Raw genomic sequence first — 19,341 nt, forward strand, 5'->3', positions numbered from 1 at the left:
TCCTTGTTACATTTTAGGGTACCACCATCTTCTTGGTCACTTAGGCTCACAACTTAGATCTCATACTTAACTCCTTGCTTTTTCTCGCCCCCCCATTATCCAATCTGTTGCCAAGAGCTTTCAATTTTGTCTTTGTAATATCATTTGAATATACCCTTTCCTCTGCTCTGAAACCGCCACTAACCTTGTACAAGTCCTCATTTTGGCCTTGGACCATTGTAATAACCTGATCATTGGTCTCCCTGTCACAAGTCTCTCCCTACTTCAGTCCATTCTCCACTCAGCTTTCAACATGGTCTTCCTAAGGCACAAGTCTGACCATGTCATACCTTCTATACTCAGTGGCTCCTTTTCACCTATGTAAAGTCTCTTTGGCATTCAACACCCCTCTATAACCAAGTCCCTCCTACCTTCCAGTCTCCTTATACCTTACCCCCAACCATATACTCTATGTAATTCTGAAACTTATTGCAATTTCTTGAACAAGGTACTCCATATCTTGGCTTCAGATATTTTCTCTGTCCCCCATACTTGGAATGTTCTCCCTCCTCATTTCTTCCCCCTCCCTCCTTTTTTTCCCTCCGCTAAAGTAGAAGGGCAAGGGCTAAGTAAACAAGGTAAAATGATTTGTCCAAAATTTGAACCCAGGAAGTCCTGACTCCAGGCCCAGTGCTCTATCCATTAAGCTACCTCCCTGCCCCATACCCTGGCTTTTTTCAAGTCCCAACTAAAGTCCTACCTTATACTGGAAGCCTTTCCCAACCCCTCTTTTAATCCCTTCTCTTTGCTAATTCTATCCTTTTTATCCTGGATGTGCTTGTTTGTCCGTGGTTCTTTGTTGTTTTCCCTCATTAGACTGTGAAGCTTCTTAAAAGCAGAGACTGTCTTTTAGCTCTTTTTATATCCCTAGCTTTTAGCACAGTGCCTACCACAGAGTAAGGTGCTCAACAAATATTTATTGAGGAGCATTCCTCAATATGAGAACTTCTTCCAATAATAATCAACACTTAATCAGCAAATTAAATGCCTACTATGTTCCATATGAATATAGAGGCAAAAGGGGAAAGGCTCCTGCTCTCAAGGAATTTTAAGTGACTATAAAGGGGCATCTAGGGAGATAGAGTGCTCAGCCTGGAGTCAGGGTGGGGTGGGGTGACTTGGGGTTCAAATTTGGCCTCAGATACTTTCTAGCTATATGATCCTGGGCAAATAATTTATTTAAAATTTTTTTATTTTAAAGGTTTTTAAAAGGTGGAAGTGAGAAGGAAATGCATTCTAGGCATGGTATAACACCTGGGAGAAGTCACAGGGGAGGAAATGGAATTTTGTCTTTAAGGAACAATAGAAGCCCAGTTTATCTGGAACTAAAGGGATTGGAAATGATATGGATTAAGCTTGGAAAACCTTCATAAAATCTGCTCCTCAATTAGTAACAACTTTTCCCCTCAGACTTTGCATGGCACTATTTTATAACTGATGAACATATAATAATTATGTATTCTATAACTTGCATATTAATATATGATACCTGCATAGTAGAGGTACATGCAGAGTGAGATGAAGGAGATTTCTCTTTGGGATGGGGAAGAAAGTTAGATAGAGAGAAAGGAAGCCTTCATGAGGAAATTAGCATCTCACCTAGTTCTTAAAAGATTGTGAAATAATAGTTTTAGATCTGCAAGTACCTAAGGGTTACTTTTACTGTGGAAAAAAAAGAAAGTGGAGGATTTCAATAGGTTGACCACATCAAATGTGGTGTATTACAAGATAACTGGTTTCATAGCTTTGTTCTCTTCTTCCAGTGGTCTGATATCACATCTTCATTCTTTTCCTTTAGTTTTCTTCTTCCCAGGTTCCTAACCATCTTCTTGAAGAGAACCCAGGAAAACCAGTGATGACAGCTAAACTCTTGCTGGAAAGACCACAGGTGATCTGTTCTTCCTGAGATTCCATCACTTTGTCCTAATATGACCTTGAATCTTCCCTTTGGCTGAAGGACTGTTCAGTGTTCCCTCCCCTGGGGATGGGGGTGGGGTGGGGTTGCTGAACTATTATAAAGGCTTCCATATTGCTTGAAACCTCTATATCCAATCCTCATTCTCCCCAAGACAAATCGAGTTTCAGGAGAAAAGTCCTATCTGTGTCTTTCAGAACTTTTTTAGAAAATTACTTTTCCCTATATAGGGTCTCCTAGCTATGTGTTAGCCCTAATCCAGAGTTGGAGGAGGTAGTCTTATGCTCTTTGTTCTTCTAAAATGGTACCATAATCTCCTGAGAAAAAGAACAGAGATAACCATTTCTGTAGTCATCACACATGCACGTACCCCTTCCCCAATGCTTATGTACGTGCCTATATATACTTTGATTCAAACCTAGATATGTTAATTAAAATACTGGTATTCCTAAGCACCTACAGTGATAAACATGTACCTGCAGAACTTTACATCATCAGATCTTGTTGCCTTACCCTAACTAGTGGAGCCATTCTTGGAACTACATTAGAACTTATTGTTTCAGGTAGACATGATATTTGAGGATGTGGCTGTATACCTTACCCAGGAGGAGTGGAGCTGTCTAGGCCCTGCTCAGAGAGGCCTCTACAGGGATGTGATGCTAGAGAATTATGGGAACATTGTCTCACTAGGTAAGATCTTTCCCTCAGTACCCATATCTGAACCTCTTGGCTTTGTGAATAGTCAGGGTTATAAAGGATATAGTCAGGTTCAGGGATCAGATTCCCAATCATGTCTGAGCTCAGAAAATACAAATTTCCCACTTGTTCCTAAGCTCCGTAATGCTTGAAATGGATGAGTATCTTGGCTCTCTTCCTAAGTTTATACCTTTTCCATCTCCAGAATTGCTTGTTTGAGTCCTGACCCTGCTGCCCCAGACATTAAAATCACAAAATCTCAGAGTGGGAAGGGAATTCAGAGACTTTCAGCACTTATACCTAAACAGGAACCCTCTGACACCCCTCTTCCTTCTTAAAGAACTCTAGTAATGGGAGTAATAAGTTCCTTCCTGAAACTGAGACAGCCAAGTGGCCATTTCTAACTATTAAACAGCTTTTCCTTATATAAAAGGAAATATGTGCCTCTTTGCATCCTCTGCACACTGTTAATAGTTCTAGTAATAAGGTTTAATAGGAACATCCCTAGATATTGCGTTTCCCACCCTTCTGATGGGAAATAAACTAATTGTTCCCTCTGCTTAGGTCACCAAGTGTCTTACCCTTCACTTTCACTTAGGGTAATAGTTCTAAGACTCCTCCAGATGATGCCTAGATTTTCCTGGGACATTCCTGTCTTGATTTCTTTGGATATTGCTTTTCTCTCACCAGTCCCTACAGACTGAGGGACTGAGACTGAGCTTAGTATAGTTTTTTGTACCCAGAACATTTCCTAGGTCTCATTCCTTTCTTTATAATCAGGATTTCCAGTGCCCAAACCTGATGTGATTTCCTTGCTGGAACGAGGGGAAGAGCCCTGGGTCTTGGATAAACAAGGAGCTAAGGAAAGAGATATTTTTAGAGACAACTGTTCAGGTAAGTGAGTGAAATTTTTTCCTTCATTCAGTAAGTGAACATATATTTAGAGTATGTCCTATTTGTTCAGTGTGTTGCTAGGCAGGGGTCACAGTAGTAAGGTGAAAAAGACTTTACAGGTTATCTAGTTCAGGGTCCTGAGGGTCAGAGATGATATATGTTTTGCCAAAGATCTAGTTAGTTTTCAGCCTTGAACTTAGTTAGGTCTCTTGGCTCCAAATCTAGGATTATTTCTGTTACACCACAGCTACTTCCAGATATCATAAACCAATCCAGGCTAGGAATGACTTTGTTATCAATAAGTAGTCTACTGAGAATCCTAAATTAGTTGGTGATATCTGAACCTAATATAATTCCCAATATCTAGATAAGGTTATTGGTCACAGAAATTTTTGGTTTAAATATATTTTTTGTCTTTTTTAAAATCTCTTTCTTTAACTCTTCTAGAAATTCCTGTTGGGTGTAAGTCCAATCTGTGTTTTTCTTTGAGGTTTTGATACTAGATATTTTGTATGGGAACACCTTATGGTTGGGTTCTTTTTTTGTTTGCCAATTTTTCTGGCCTCTTTCTTAACTTTGGACCTTATGTTGATGTTGGGCTCTGTTCACTTCTGAGGGAGAGGGAAGATGTTTGGCCTGAGCTTTTGCTTTCATAGCTCAATCTGGAGGCTTCCAGGTTTTCAGTGCCTATGTAGTATAAACCTATGGAAGTATGTTTCTTGCCCTTCTGGTCCAAGTTCTATAATTTCGTGATCCAGGTTTGGATCTATTGGCTTGTGTGCTTTGATGAGTTTCAGGAGACTGTTGCTGCACTCAGTCACTGTTAGCCTGATGGTAAATTCTGCAGTTTCAGAACAACTGAATTGACCACTCTCTTGACCTTGGTTTCTACTGCAGGCATATGTAGAAGCTGAAAGTTAGAACTAAATCATCACTCTGTCCTGTCCATAGCTTAGTTTCTGAAATCTATTTGTTTTGAATGCTCAGCTTGGGCCCTGGGCTCAATCATGATCACTCTTCTCTGCACTACATATATGACTTTGGACTGGGAATTGGGTGACAGAGCTATTAGATGATACCCATTCCTGCTTTTATGACTAGGTCAGGGATCCCTGGGGATCTCTTTCTGTCCTTGTTCTCTATCTTAGTTCCCTTTTTGTCTCTGGATGCTGGATTCCTCCCAGTCCCACTGCTGTAGTCATGTCTAGTCCCTACCTCAGTGTTCCCAGACCTGTCTGTCTTCCTAAGCTGCCCTGAGCTGGAAAAATAATAATTCATGACTTATTCTCTTTTTTTTTTTTTAAACACTTACCTTCTGTCTTAGAATCAATACTGTGTATTGACTCCAAAGCAGAAGAGTGCTAAGGGCTAGGCAATGGGGGTCAAGTGACTTGCCCAGGGTCACACAGCTGGGAAGTGTCTGAGGCCAGATTTAAACCTAGGACCTCCTATCTCCAGGCCTGGCTCTCAATCTACTGAGCTACCCAGCTGCCCCCTCATGACTTACTCTTGACTTTCACAATCAGAATTTAGTTTGGTGTGTTTTTCCTAGGTTGTTGAGCAGAGATATGTTGTTAGATCTAAGTTAAAGTGTTTCTTCTCTTCCATTTTGAGTCTACCTCTGCATAGAGACCTTCTTAACATTAGAGAACCACAATAAATATGGAAAACGAACAAATTCTAGCATTAGATTATGGGTTAAGTGAAAAGTCAGGGGGAAAGATCATTTGCCTATTATATTTACTATCTTTATTCTGTGAATACAGGGCTCAAGAATCCAAAATGTTAAACTCATCCTCTTGTTTTAAGCTCAAGGGGCTAGGTTTAAAGGAAGTAGAAGAAAATCTTGCCTTTACTGAATCTCTCTAAGCTAATCCCAGAGATAGCCTCTTTTAGGAATAAAAAGGGGTCTGACCAGAGTTATAAATGTATATTAATAAAATGAGAAAGTGAGAGATGAGAGAGAAAAGAGATATAGATATATTTCCCTTAAGGAAAGATTAACCTGAAGGATCGATTCTTCATTTGGATGGCTAAGGCCATATATTTTTACTGCAATTGCAGCTATTCCATCTCTATTGCGGAAGTCCAGAGAGAGAGCAGTGTGCTCCCTGCCTGGGTTTTTCAAACTTTTCCCAGCCCATTTGCTTTTATATGTCATGCCTGTGGGCCAACTGTTGGCCTTTCCTCCTTTGCTAGGGCTGCCCAGGGGACATTAGCTTGTTGTCCCCCACCTTAATTGCTGGCTTTCACATTGACCCCAGGGAGCACCAGAGCTTAGATTCTATCCTCATGATTAAGGTCCCCTAAATTACTTCCTTAACAAACCTCTGCTGGTTGTTTTATTTATCTCTGAAACCCTAGAATCACTTCAGTACTTTGGGAGCTATTACAGTAATAACATTAGCTGACACGTTATAGTTCTTGACTGCTTACAGAGCATTTAACATCTCTGATCTCATTTAGTCCTCAAAATAAACTTTAGATTGTACACTTCCCACACGGGATTCTTGTGAGGGCAGTACTTTGTAAAGTTTAAAATGCTACAAAAATTTGAGAATTTGTAGTCTTACTTTTCTTATGAGGTAACAGGTTTAGGGAACTTGAGACTTGCTATAATGACATAATTATTCAGTATCAAAAACTAGGCCCTAAAACATGACTCCATATCAGTGCTATTTCCAACTGTAAAATATTTCCCATCACTAGTACCTTCTTTATCTTTTTAGGATCCTTAAAATCTTCCCCTCCCTTAAAGTCTTGGGAGAAACCCTCCCATTAGGCTAAGAGATAACTTAAGTAATGAAAAGGAACCCAGTTACTAGAAAAAGCAAACCATTATAAAAATGTGTTTAGCACAAAAGAGAAGATTGAGAAGTTTACCAATAAACCTGAGCTTGACCTAACAAGAAGAGGATTTTGGAGGGAAAGGATATTTCAGTTTGGGACCTATAGAATTTAATTTCTATAGAATATCCAGTTCAAGATGTCTAAGTATACACAACTTATTTCTTGTATTTGAAATTCTTAAATATGATATTTAAGTCTGAGTGCAGTTTTAAGCTATTTAAAGCCATTAAGGCTTAAGACTACACACAGTTTTTGGGGATAGTATATGTATATATATAATTAATTAATTGAAAATATTTTTCCATGGTTACATGATTCATGTTCTTTCCCTCTCCTCCTCCCTCCCGCCTCCCATAGCCAATGAGAAATTCCACTGGGTTTTACATGTATCATTGATCAACACCTATTTCCATATTATTAATATTTGCAATAGAAGGATCATTTAGAGTCTACATCCCCAATTATATCCCCATTGAACCATGTGATCAAGAAAATGCTTTTCTTCTGTGTTCCTACTCCCACAGTTTTTTCTCTGGATGTGGATAGCATTCTTTCTCATAAGTCCCTCAGAATTGTGGGAGAGTATATTCCAAGAGAAGTAGTGATGTAGTGTAAAGAGCCTAAAAATTCAGGAGAAATTTGAGTTATTGACCTTAGGAAAAGCAACCTCTGCAAACAGCAGTTTCCTCATCTGTAAAATGGGAGTAATAAAAGTAGTAGCTACCTCACAAGATTTTTCCTCATTTGAGGTATCCTATGTAAAAATGTTTTGTAAATTTTATTACATTTTGTTAGAAACTTTCTGGTTGTCAGGTACACCCTTGTGTTCCCAGTTTCATTCTTAATAAATTCAAAACAATATTTCCTGTTAGAAAAAATGTTTGTAGCTAAAAGACTCATTTCTTTCAAATAAACTAAGATTTAGGGCTAAGATATCAATGTGTTGACTTCAAAACCTTTTCCTCTCTTAACTTAAAAGAAGTCATAACTTTATAGGATATTTTTCCTCTTTGTGAACCATGATCCATCAGCAATTTGTACAAAGCAATCTACATATACCAGGGCTTTATTAAAAGCAAAGATTTGCCCTTGTCAGTATTATGAACTAGCTAATTTGCCTTTTATCTCCTTTATTCAGTTCACCTCAGTGAATTTTTTTCATATAATGGAAATTTACTTCCTTAAACTTCTAAAATTACTGTTATTTTTAACATTTTGATAGTAATACTTAAAAAAAAAAAAACCCTTACCTTCCATCTTAGAATCAATACTGTATGTTGTTTCTAAGGTGGAAGAGTGGTAAGGGCTAGGCAATGGGGGCTAAGTGACTTTCTCAGGGTCACATAGCAGTAATACTTCTTTTTAAAAAACCTTTACCGTTTCTCTTGGAATTGATACTAAGTATCAGTTCCAAGGCAGAAGAGGGCTAGATGTTTGGGATTAAGTGACTTGCCCAGGATCACACAGCAAGGAAATGACTGAGGCCAGATTTGAACCCAGAACCTTTCATCTCAAGGCCTAGCACTCTATCCACTGAGCCACCTATCTGCCCTGATAGGAATACTTATATAACTTTTTCCTCCTCTTAAACTTTTCCCTAGTCAGACCGTATCTAGAATATTATTTTTACTTCTATACACCACATTTTTTAAAAAAATTGGATGACCAGAATGGTTAGAAAACCAGAGACTATGCCATTCAAAGATCAAATGAAGAATGGTTTAGTCTAGGGAAGACAGCTTGACTTCATTTATTTAAAGGGCTATGATGTGGAAGAAATAAAAGAATTGTGATGCTTGGTTTCAAAGGACAGAACTATGAGTGGTGGCTGGAAGGTTGCAAAGAAGCAGATTTTGACTCTGTTTAAGAAACTTCCTATTTATTAAATCTGCCCTCCATTGAACAGGCTACTTCTAAAGGTAGTAAATCCCTATCATTAGGGATCTTCAAACAGAGTCTGGGTAATTCTTAATTAGGAAGAACTCCTATTTAGGTGAAAGTTGGATTTGATGGTCTGTGAGATTTCTTTCCATTCTAAAATTGTGCAATTCCAAACAAAGTATACTGCACATAATTAAGCCTTTTCTCAATGTCTGATAGTAGTTGTCATAAACATTAGTTATTGGAAGAGCACAGGTTTTGCCATTAGGAAACCTTAAACTTAATCACAGTATTGTCACTCTTTCAATATATATTACCTTGAGTGGGTCATATAAATTCTCTGAACCTCATTTTCTTCCTCTGAGTTGTTAGATATTGGACTAGAAGATAGGTTCTTAACCTTTTTGTGTGTCATTTTGTGACCCTTTTGGCAGTCTGCTGAAACCTACAAACCCCTTTTCAAGTAATGTTTTTAGATGAACAAAACAAAATACACAAAATTACAAAAGAAATCTTAAATTCAGTGATATATTTTAGGAACAAGTTTTAAATCCCCAGGTTACATTCTGGACTAAAGAATTTCTAGAGTTCCTTGCTTACTGACTTACTGATGACTCTCACATTCTATAATTTTATGATTCTTTGTCTTTCCAAAAGTCGTTTGCTTCATTAATTTTGTCTTATCCTTGCCTGAATAGTTTACTTTGATGCATAAAAAGCAATTGTAATATTTTGAATTTTGTATTTATTTCAGTTCATGAAACCAGCACTGAGAATTTACCCCAGAAGCTGGAATCTTTTAAAGAAAGGAAATTTCATAGAGTGGTGTCCAAAAGAGTTGTTGGGGATGACTTCCAGAGGCTTGACTTTGGAGAAACCTGGGACTATGAAAGAACATTAGACAAACATCAAGAAAATCTTCCATTTGGGATAAGGAAGAAATCCTTTTGCCAAGAGAGGGGTCTCAGACCAAACAAGATCTCTAAAAAAAATTTTATTGGTCAGAGAAATCAAAAATATAATGAATTTCAGGAAAGTTTCAGCCTGGCCTCAAACCCTGTCAGACATGAGAACATTCATACAGGAGAAAAACTCTATGAAGATATTACACATAACTTAAATTTCAAACAGAATTCAAACTTGGTTAAATATCAGCGAATCAACATGAATGGGGAATCATGTAAATCTAACACGTATAGGAAAGCATTCAGAGAGAGTTCAACCTTTATTGAACGTCAGAAAATTAATAGTGCAGAGAAACCCTATGAGTGTGATAAATGTGGGAAAACTTTCAGTCAGAGCTCAAACCTTATTGATCATCAGAGAATTCACACAGGAGAAAAGCCCTATGTCTGTAAGGAATGTGGGAAAGCCTTCAGGCAGAGCTCTAACCTCATCAAACACCAGAGAATTCACACAGGAGAAAAACCCTATAAATGTAATGAATGTGGAAAAGCCTTTAATCAAAGTTCTAATCTCATTAAACATCAGAGGATTCACACAGTAGAAAAACCCTATGAATGTAATGAGTGTGGGAAAACCTTCAGTCAGAGCTCACATCTAATTAGCCATCAGAGAATTCATACTGGAGAGAAACCCTATGAATGTAGTGAATGTGTTAGAGCCTTTAGTACCCGATCATCTTTTATACAACATTGTACAATTCATACTGGAGAGAAACCCTATAAGTGTAATGAATGTGGAAAAACCTTCAACCAGAACTCCAACCTTACTAAGCATCAGAGAATTCACACTGGAGAGAAACCCTATGAATGTAGTAAATGTGGCAAAACCTTCAACCAGAACTCCAACCTTACTAAACATCAAAGAATTCATACTGGGGAGAAACCCTACAAATGTGATAAATGTGGAAAAGCTTTCAGTGTTCGTTCATCTTTTATGCAGCATCATAAAATTCACATTGGTGAGAAATCCAACAATCAATGTTAAAACCTTTAGCCAGCACTTTTTAACCTTAATAAACATCAAAGAATCCACAATGGAGAGAAACCTTGCAAACATGATAAATGCGAGAAAGCCTTCAGGATAAGTTTATTCTTTATTTCACACGTTAGAAAGCACAGTGACAAAAATGCTCACTGAGTAAGAAATGGAAAAAAGCCTTTAAAGTTATGAAATATGGGAAAACTTTTAGCCAGAATGGAGACATTCCTTGGCATTAGAGTTGTTATACTGGTGACTAATCCTGTGTATGTGATGATTTTTTTTTAGACACTTGGAACTCTAACTTTATTTGATACAATAATGGAAAGAAAACCTATGGTTATAATGAATAGTGCAAAGTACATCAGAAAGAGCTCTCATCTTAGTAAATATCTGAAAATTCATACTGGAGCAAAACTGACTCTAAAAGAAACCTTTAGAAACCACCTTGGCTTTATTTAAAGTGATAAAAGTCATGCTAGAGAAAAAAAGCAAATCCTTTGAATGTAGGAAAATCTTCAGTAAGAGTTCTAGGAGATTTGCAGTTAAGAGAAATCTTATAATGAAGATATTTGGATATATAAAAGGACCTGTGATTTAATCAGAGTGAAGTCTATTACCTCTCTATGACTTCATAGACAATTTCTGGGAGGCAGCATTTGAACCTAGATTTTTCTAACTCCAAGCTTGGCACTCTCTCCACTATACCACACTATCTCTAACTTGGAATGAAGATAATAGTTGGCTAATATAGCACTTAAAGTTTGTAAAGTGCTTTATAAATAATTTCATTTGAGCTTCACAATAATCTTGTTATGTACTACAAGTATTGTTCCCATTTTATAAATGAAGAAATCTACTAAGGGAAATAACTTGTCCATGGTCACATACCTTTAAGAGTTAGGATTTAAATCAAAACCTACTTAAAATCAAGTCCAGCACTTTATCCACTCTACTATATTGCCTTTCCTGATAAACATGAACTATACATATACCATATATCATAGCATCTAAATGTTTTAAAGGAAAAGTTTACCTAAAAGCCAGAACACTTCAGTAGTAAAAAAATAGTAAGTCCCTGACATTCCTCTTTCAGAACTTAATTTATTTAAATATGAAAGAGCAAGAAGAGCATTGTAAGATTATGGAATAGGTGTAATCTGGGTATACTTTTTCTTTTAAAATTAAAAAAAATATATTTTTCAATTACATGTAAAAACAATGTTGACATTCTTTAAAACAGTTTTTGAGTTTGAAATTCTCTCCCTCCATTCCCTCTCCCTTCTTTGATAAGGTAAGCAATTTGATGTAGATTATACATGTACAATTATATAAAACATTTCTATATTAGCCATGTTGTAAAAGAAAAAATCCCAAGAAAAATAAGTAAAAGTATACTTTAGGCTTTATTCAATCTCCATCATTCTTTCTCTGGAGGTGGATAACATTTTTCTAAATAAGTCCATCAGAACTGTCTTGGATCGTTGTATTGTTGAGAATAGTTGTCATTTATAGTTGATTGTTGTACAATACTGCTGTTACTGTGCATATTGTTCTCCTTGTTCTGCACCCTTCGCTTTGTATCAGTTCATGTCTTCCCAGGTTTTTCTGAAACAATCCTGTTCATTTTTTATAGCGTAATAGTATTCTATCACAATCATATACCACTACTTATTCAGCAGTTCCTCAACTGATAGCCATTTCCTCAATTTCCAATTCCTTGCCACCAGAAAAAAGAGCTGCAATAAATATTTTTGTACATATACAGGTCCTTTCCCTCTTCTATTTCTTTGGGATACAGACCTAGTAGTGGTATTACTGGGTCAGAGTATGCAGTTTTATAGCCCTTCGGGCAGAGTTCCAGATTGCTCTCCAGAATGGTTGAGTGAGTCTACAATTCTACCAACAGTGCATTAGTGTCCCAGTTTTCCCCTATTCCCTCCAGCATTTGTCATTTTCCTTTTCTGTCATTAGCCAACCTAATAAATATGAGGTGGTAACTCAGAGTTTTAATTTGCATTTCTCTAATCAATAGAGAATTATTTCATATAGACAGACTATTTTTCTACATGAAAAGGTGCTTATTTTTAAAGGCAGCTAGGTGGTGCAATGTATGGAGCACTAGGCCTGGAATCAGAAAGATTCATCTTCCTGAAGTCAAATCCAGTTTCAGAAACTTACTAGGTATGTGTTCCTGGGCCAGTCACTTAGCCCTGTTTGCCTCAGTGCCTTATCTGCAAAATGAGCTGGAGAAGAAAATAGCAAATCACTTCAATATCTCTGCCAAGAGAACCTAAATTGGGTCCTGAAGAGTTGTACATAACAACAAAGTTCATTTTTCAATTTTGGGTACTTTTGTGAAATTGATAGTGTTCTAGGACATAAAGAACTCATAAATAAATGTAGAAAAGTAGAAATATTGAGTGTATCTTTAACTTAACATTTACAAAGAGGGAAAATAGGAACAAGGGATATGGACCATATGAGAGACCAATATTCTAATTAGATCAAACAGCAAAGCATAGAAACAATTTTTAATTTTCCTTAAGAAAATGAACAGTGGGGGCATCTGGGTAGCTCAGTGGATTGAGAGCCAGGCCCAAAGACAGGAGGACCTAAGTTCATATTTGGCCTCAGACACTTCTTAGCTGTGTGACCCTGAGTGGGTTATTTAGCCCCCATTGCCTAGCCCTTACCACTCTTCTGCCTTAGAACCAATAAATAGTTTTGATTCTAAAGTGGAAGGCATGGGTTTTAAAAAAGAAAATGAACAGTGAAACATCTAAAATTTATGAGCAGTCCTTAGAGAAAAATATATATCTCTGAAAATGGAAGACTGAAAATATATGCAATTAAAGTAACTAGAAAATAAAAAATTCCCAAAACAGCATAGAAAGAAAATTTATTAGAAAACAAAGGAGAAATAAAATCTTTGGGGAAAAGGCTTTTAAAATGATGGATTAAACTGAATCCTGAATTTTTGGAAGAATATAAAAATCAAGAAATCATTAGCTAAAATGGCCAAAGAAAAAGAAAAATTTAAATGCCAGATTCAACAATGAGTATGAATTCGCAACAGATGAGAAATATAGATTATCAGAAATTACCACTCTTACGTTAAAACTGAGAATTTAAAAGAAATTTCCCAAGTATTTATTTCTAAGTACTATGTTACACCCTGGAAATCATTCCCTTGTGTTCAAGCAGCTTCCATTCAAGGAAATAACATGTACATCAGCATAAAATCAGAAACAACCTTCACATAAGAACTGATATTTGAGCTGAACTTTGAATAAAGTTCAGGATGCTAAGTAAACGAGAGAAGTACATTATAAACAGAAAATCTGTACAAAAGCATGAGAATGGGATACCAGGATTGAAAAATAGTAAGGCCATTTCAACTAAACCTGAGTGGGTGAAAAAAATTGTTCTTTCAGTCATGCCCAGCTTTTTTTGTATGTTTTATTGGCAATCATATTTCCCATTTCCTTCTCCAGTTCATTTTATAGGTGAGGAAACTGAGGCAAACTGGGTGAAGTGATGTGCCTATGTCACACAGCTAGGGTCTGAGGTCAAATTGAATTTTAGAAAGATAAAGTTTCTCTGACTCCAGGCCCAGAACTCTATTCTCTGAGCCATTTAGCTATCCTACTTTGTAAGTAGTTTGAAATAAACCTGGAAAATAATGAAGCCAGATTGTGAAAGGCTTTATTATATTCCCCCCAATTACATGTAAATTAAAAAAAAAAACTCATATTTAAAAATTTTTTTGAGTTCCAAATTTACTCCCACTTTCCCACCCTCTCACCTTCACTCCCTCTTATTGCTCCCCACTCCCTGAGAGGGTAAGCAATCTGATAAAGATTTTACATGTGTAATCTTGTAAAACATTTTCCCATATTAGTTATTTTGTGCAAGAGATCTCAAATTAAAAAAAGAAAGTAAAATATAGTATAGCAGAGAGGAGAGTTAACCCTATCTTCACAAGAGGAATAAATTAACATATCACATTGTATACCAAGATAAGGTCAATATGCGTACATGATTGTGAAGGGTTTTAAATGCCAGATTTTTATTGGATCCTCAAGGTAATTAGGAACAACTGGAATTTACTAAGTAGCTTATGATATGGTCAAACCTGTGCTTTAGGAGTAAAATACATTTTAAAATATATGACCCTTGTAAGAATTTCTGTAAGTGAACATTAAGTGCCTACTATGTGCCAAGCACTGTCCTAGGCGCTGGGGTCCAAAAAGAGGCAAAAGACAGTCCCTGCCCTTAAGGAGATTACAATCTAGTGGGCAGGAACTTAAATTATTTTTTATATGGTCAGTGAAACTAGCCAACGTAGAATTAAGTATAAGTTATTTATCCTTAGTGGAACCAAGATTATAGGAAGATAGATTTTCATCTTTTGGCACCAAGCCTGGTCATTATAATTCTACAGCATTTGGTGTCAGTTGTTCCTTCCACTTACATTGTTGTAGTCATTGATGCAGGCATGCCATGCTGGATGGTCCTGTGCCATTGTCTCCCTTGTCTCATAACTGATACCAAAGTTCTTCCGAAAAACCTTTAGGATGCCTCTTCTGGCTTCTATGTGAGCACTTACCTTGTGTGAGTTCTCCATAAAATAGTCGTTTAGGCAAATATAGGATTGTCATTTGAATATTGTGGCTAGCACATCAGAGTTGCCTTCTTTGCAGTAGAGTCTGAATGCTTTGTAGCTCAGGGCTATAAAACTGCATACTCTGACTCAACAATTCTACTACTAAGTCTGTATCCTGAAGGAAAGAGAGAAAGAAAGAAAGAAAGAAAGAAAGAAAGAAAGAAAGAAAGAAAGAAAGAAAGAAAGAAAGAAAGAAAGAAAGAAAGAAAGAAAGAAAGAAAGAAAGAAAGAAAGAAAGAAAGAAAGAAAGAAAGAAAGAAAGAAAGAAAGAAGAAAAGGAAGGAAGGGAGGAAAAGGACCTATCTTTACAAAAATAATTAGAGCAGCTTATTTTGTGATGGCAAGAATTGGAAATTGAGAGGACATTCATCATTTGGAGAATGGCTGAACAGATTGTGGCATGTGATTGCAATGTAGTACTTTAAGAAAAGGTGAGGAAGATGGTTTCAGAAAAAAATATGGCAAGAGCTATATAGACTACTGCAAAGTGAAGTAAGAAGAACCAGGAGAGCATTGCATCCAGAACCAGCATAGCAACAACATTATAATGATGATTAACTGTGAAAAACCTGACTACTCTAATCAACACAATGATCTAAGATCAAAGGACTCATGATGAAAAAATGCTATCCACCTCCAGAAAGATAATTGATGAACTGAATGTGAATTGAAATATAATTTTCTTACTTTGTTTTCTGTTATGGGGTTCAGATGTGTACTCCTGCGGTTCGAGAAGGATACCTTTTGCAAGAATGCAAGACTCCAAACCTTAGCTTAAAAACAAAAAGAGAAATTTATTAATTTAGGGAGTAATGTTGGGAATGGCCAAGAGGATAGCAAGGTGGGACAGCAAAATGGGGAGCAGTTCCTGGGAGGACAGCATTAATGGAAAGGCTGTTCCCCATGAGGACAGCATGGATGGAAAAGCCATCCCCCAGACAACATCAGTTCTGGGGATTTTATACTCTTTACAACAGATGCTGTGTCCTGGTGTGGATGTGACCTAGAGTATTAGTCCCTCAGGCATTTGGTGGGGTGAGGTGGTCATCTGACTGGAGTCTGCCTGGAGGCATAAAGATTCATCTCTTTGTCCATCTTAAATCTAGAGGATGATCAAAGAGGATAAACATCTCAGGACCCTAGGGGGGTCATCAAGTGTTTCTAGGTTCCGAGTCATGAGGATGCAAGGGAGTTTCCTTGATAATAGTTTGCCTGGGTTTCTGGGGGTACAGTACCCATGTCATTTTCTTTTTTTTCCTTCCTTCCTTCCTTCCTTCCTTCCTTCCTTTCTTCCTTCCTTCCTTCCTTCCTTCCTTCCTTCCTTCCTTGCTTCCTTCCATCTGGAAATACAGGCATACCCTGGAGATATTTGGGGTTTGGTTCCAAACTACTGCAATTAAAGTGACTATCTAAATAAAGAGGGTCACACAATTTTCCTAGCACATATAAAAATTATGTTTACACTATGCTGTAATCTATTAAGTATGTAGTAGTATTGTGTCAAAAAATGTATGTACCTTAATCTAAAAAACGCGTTATTGCTAAAAAAAAATGCTTGTTCTTTGTCCTTTGTTTTTGAAAAGGACCAGTGACATCTCAGGGTGACGATTTCACTTATGCATGAACTGGATTTAGTGAGGCAGAGTTGCACAAAGTCACCAACCTCACTCCTCCAGAGTCTTTGAAGTTCAGTGGTAAGACAAAAGTCAAGAAGACTGATAATGGTTTGGGATAACAGTAGATGACTTTGGCTTCTCTAATGTCAATCTAAGCCCTAAATGCTCCATAGTACCTGCTTCTGCTGCCTTCATGGCCATTAGAACAAATCATTCTCATCTGCCCTTTCCAAAGGGGAGTGAGATAGAATTTCACATGCTTTGGGTACACCCCTCCACAAACACACTGACAGATTTGAGGCCTGTCAGTTACCCTCAACCTAGTTTAGCACTCCTTGCCAAGATGGTTTACTGGGCTGTGGCCACTACGCATGCTCTTCTTGGACCCCCAGGTGAGAACTGGGTAGCAAGTGGACACTAAGGGAGGAAAGCAACCTTGAGAAGGCCTTGGCAAGCCCTTACACCAGTGATACTAGTCTTAGTACCTTTTGTCAACTGGGTTTTCTACAAGTTTTAAGTTTGCTCCTGCCTCTTGAGAATTCAAGTATCAGGCACACCTGTTTTGGACTCAACTATAGACCTTGAAGTGTTTGGAGACCCCAGTTTTGGTGGGACTGGTAGGGAGAATCAACAATTGAGAACCCTTATTTGTCTTAGTAGCTTCTCCCATTGTATTAAAGTCCTCTCTCAGGAAGCTCCACTTTCTCCCTGATACCCCAGCTACTGGCTGCAACCTCTTTGCAGCTTGTCTATGCATGCTTGCTGTACCAAGTTCTCCAGAGGGTATAACAGATCCTCAAGTTCTGTCACTCTTAGGAGAATCATCTTGGGAGGTGCATTCTCCCAGAGATACTGACCCCAGAGCCCCAGGGTTCCAACTCTGTGCAGTATCTTGGCACTTGGCTCTGTGTAGCAGCTGGTTTTTTGGACCTATCTCTTTCCTGATTAAAGACTTGGTTTTGTTGACTACTTGAGTATTTCTGTGTTATTTCCAAGTTAACACCTTGAACACTCCATATACTAAAAAAATGTTAGCCATCATCTGAACCTTCAGTGAGTTGTAATCTTTTTGCTGGTGAAGGGTATTGCCTCAATGTTGATTAACTTCTAACTGATCAGGGTGGTGGTTGCTAAAGGTTGGTGTGAAGAGAGAATTAGACTCTCTTAGTTTATTTTAATGTAATCAACCAGCAACATTTAATTTAATCAAATCAAGAATTTGAAGTACCCCTACTTAGCTCTTGGTAAGTCACTAGGTAAGAGAGCTCACAAGTCATTTACTAATTCACACCCCCAAAGGCCACAAGCACTGCTCCCCCTTGGGCAGTGCTAGGCAAATTGGGAGACTACAATTGGTTCCTGTACAGGAAGTGATGTGGAAAAAGGAGGATAAAAAGCCAAGCCCAAGGACTGGTTCATTCACTCTGCATCAGTGAGCAGAGCTGAAGGGAGATTCTTCTTGAATACAGTCACATTGTCCTAGACTTTTCCTTGACTGGAGCTTTCTACACTGGAGAGGCTTGCTGGGTGAGTGACTTGGGCTGAAGGAAGAGGCTTGTGTTGGTGACTGGGACTTCCCATGTGGAGATCATGACTTGAGGGAGTCCTTGCTGGGGGCTGAGCCAGACTTCACCAGATCAGCACTTATGCAGGCAGGCTAGACAAGGCTCTGCCTCCTTCCTATCCATTTTCAATATCTCTACCTTCTTGTAAATAAAAGCTGCTAGCAGTCATTTTTGACTTAAGGGCTAATATTTATAAATGGCGACCACAATAATTCTTTTTTAACTCATAAATTTAGTCAAACCATTTTTAACCCTTACATTGGGATGTCTGTAGCAGTTTCTTAAAATAAGCATCAATGAATATTGTTGCATAAATTGACTTTTTACTTGAACACTTAGAGGGCATTGTAGGATTATTAATTGGCTTAATTTCAATATTGTGCCTCAGGAAATAGGGAGTCCAAGGAGAGAGGGAGTAAGATCAGCTGATCAGTGGAGCAGTCCCAACACATACATTTATTGATTGTTTGCCTTTTTATATAGGTGTGTCCCAACATAATTACATTTGTAACATCAAGGATCGCTGATCACAAATCACCATTTGCAGATAAAATAACAATAGAAAAGTTTGAAATGTTGCAAAAAATTACCAAAATGTGACACAGAGACACAGTGTGTAACACTCTATTGGAAAACTGGTACCAATAGACAGGGTTGCTACAAATCTTTTATTTGTAAAAACACAATTATCTGCAAAGTGCGATAAAGTGAAGCACAATAAAACAAGGTATGCCTGTATATTTTGCATAATTTTGTATGTATAATTGATATAATTTTGCTTCCCTTTTCAGCAGATGAGGAAGGGAGAAAATTTTGGAACTCAATTTAAAAATGAAGTTTAGAATAATTAAAAAAAAAAAGAAACAAAAATATAAGGTTGGAAATCAGACTGCAGGCTTACTAGAGTGAAAAGTAGAGCATTCATTATAGATGGCTTTCTCAGAGCTGAGACTCAAAAGATATAGGATGATAGTGGGAAGAGACAGATCAAGTGAGGATTTTTTTAAGAATAGAAGAGACATGGGCATATTTGTAGGCAACAAAGAAGCATCCAATAGGCAGGGAGAGATGGAAGATTATTAGTGAGAGTGGGGATAATAAAAGAAGAATCTACAGGAGAAGATAGGATGGATTAGGATAACTTGTGAATGCAGCACTTATGCAGGCAGGCTAGACAAGGCTCTGCCTCCTTCCTATCCATTTTCAATATCTTTACCTTCTTGTAAATAAAAGCTGCTAGCAGTCATTTTTGACTTAAGGGCTAATATTTAT

At 37.5% G+C, this 19,341-nt stretch overlaps 1 pseudogene; it reads left to right on the top strand.

Annotated features, from left to right (window-relative positions):
- LOC103102244 (zinc finger protein 420-like) overlaps positions 1–17,473 on the top strand; it is an 81,325-nt pseudogene extending 63,852 nt beyond the window's left edge.
- Positions 17,474–19,341: the final 1,868 nt, after the last annotated feature.

The sequence above is a fragment of the Monodelphis domestica genome, chromosome 3, assembly GCF_027887165.1.
Source record: "Monodelphis domestica isolate mMonDom1 chromosome 3, mMonDom1.pri, whole genome shotgun sequence".
Lineage (NCBI taxonomy): Eukaryota > Metazoa > Chordata > Mammalia > Didelphimorphia > Didelphidae > Monodelphis > Monodelphis domestica.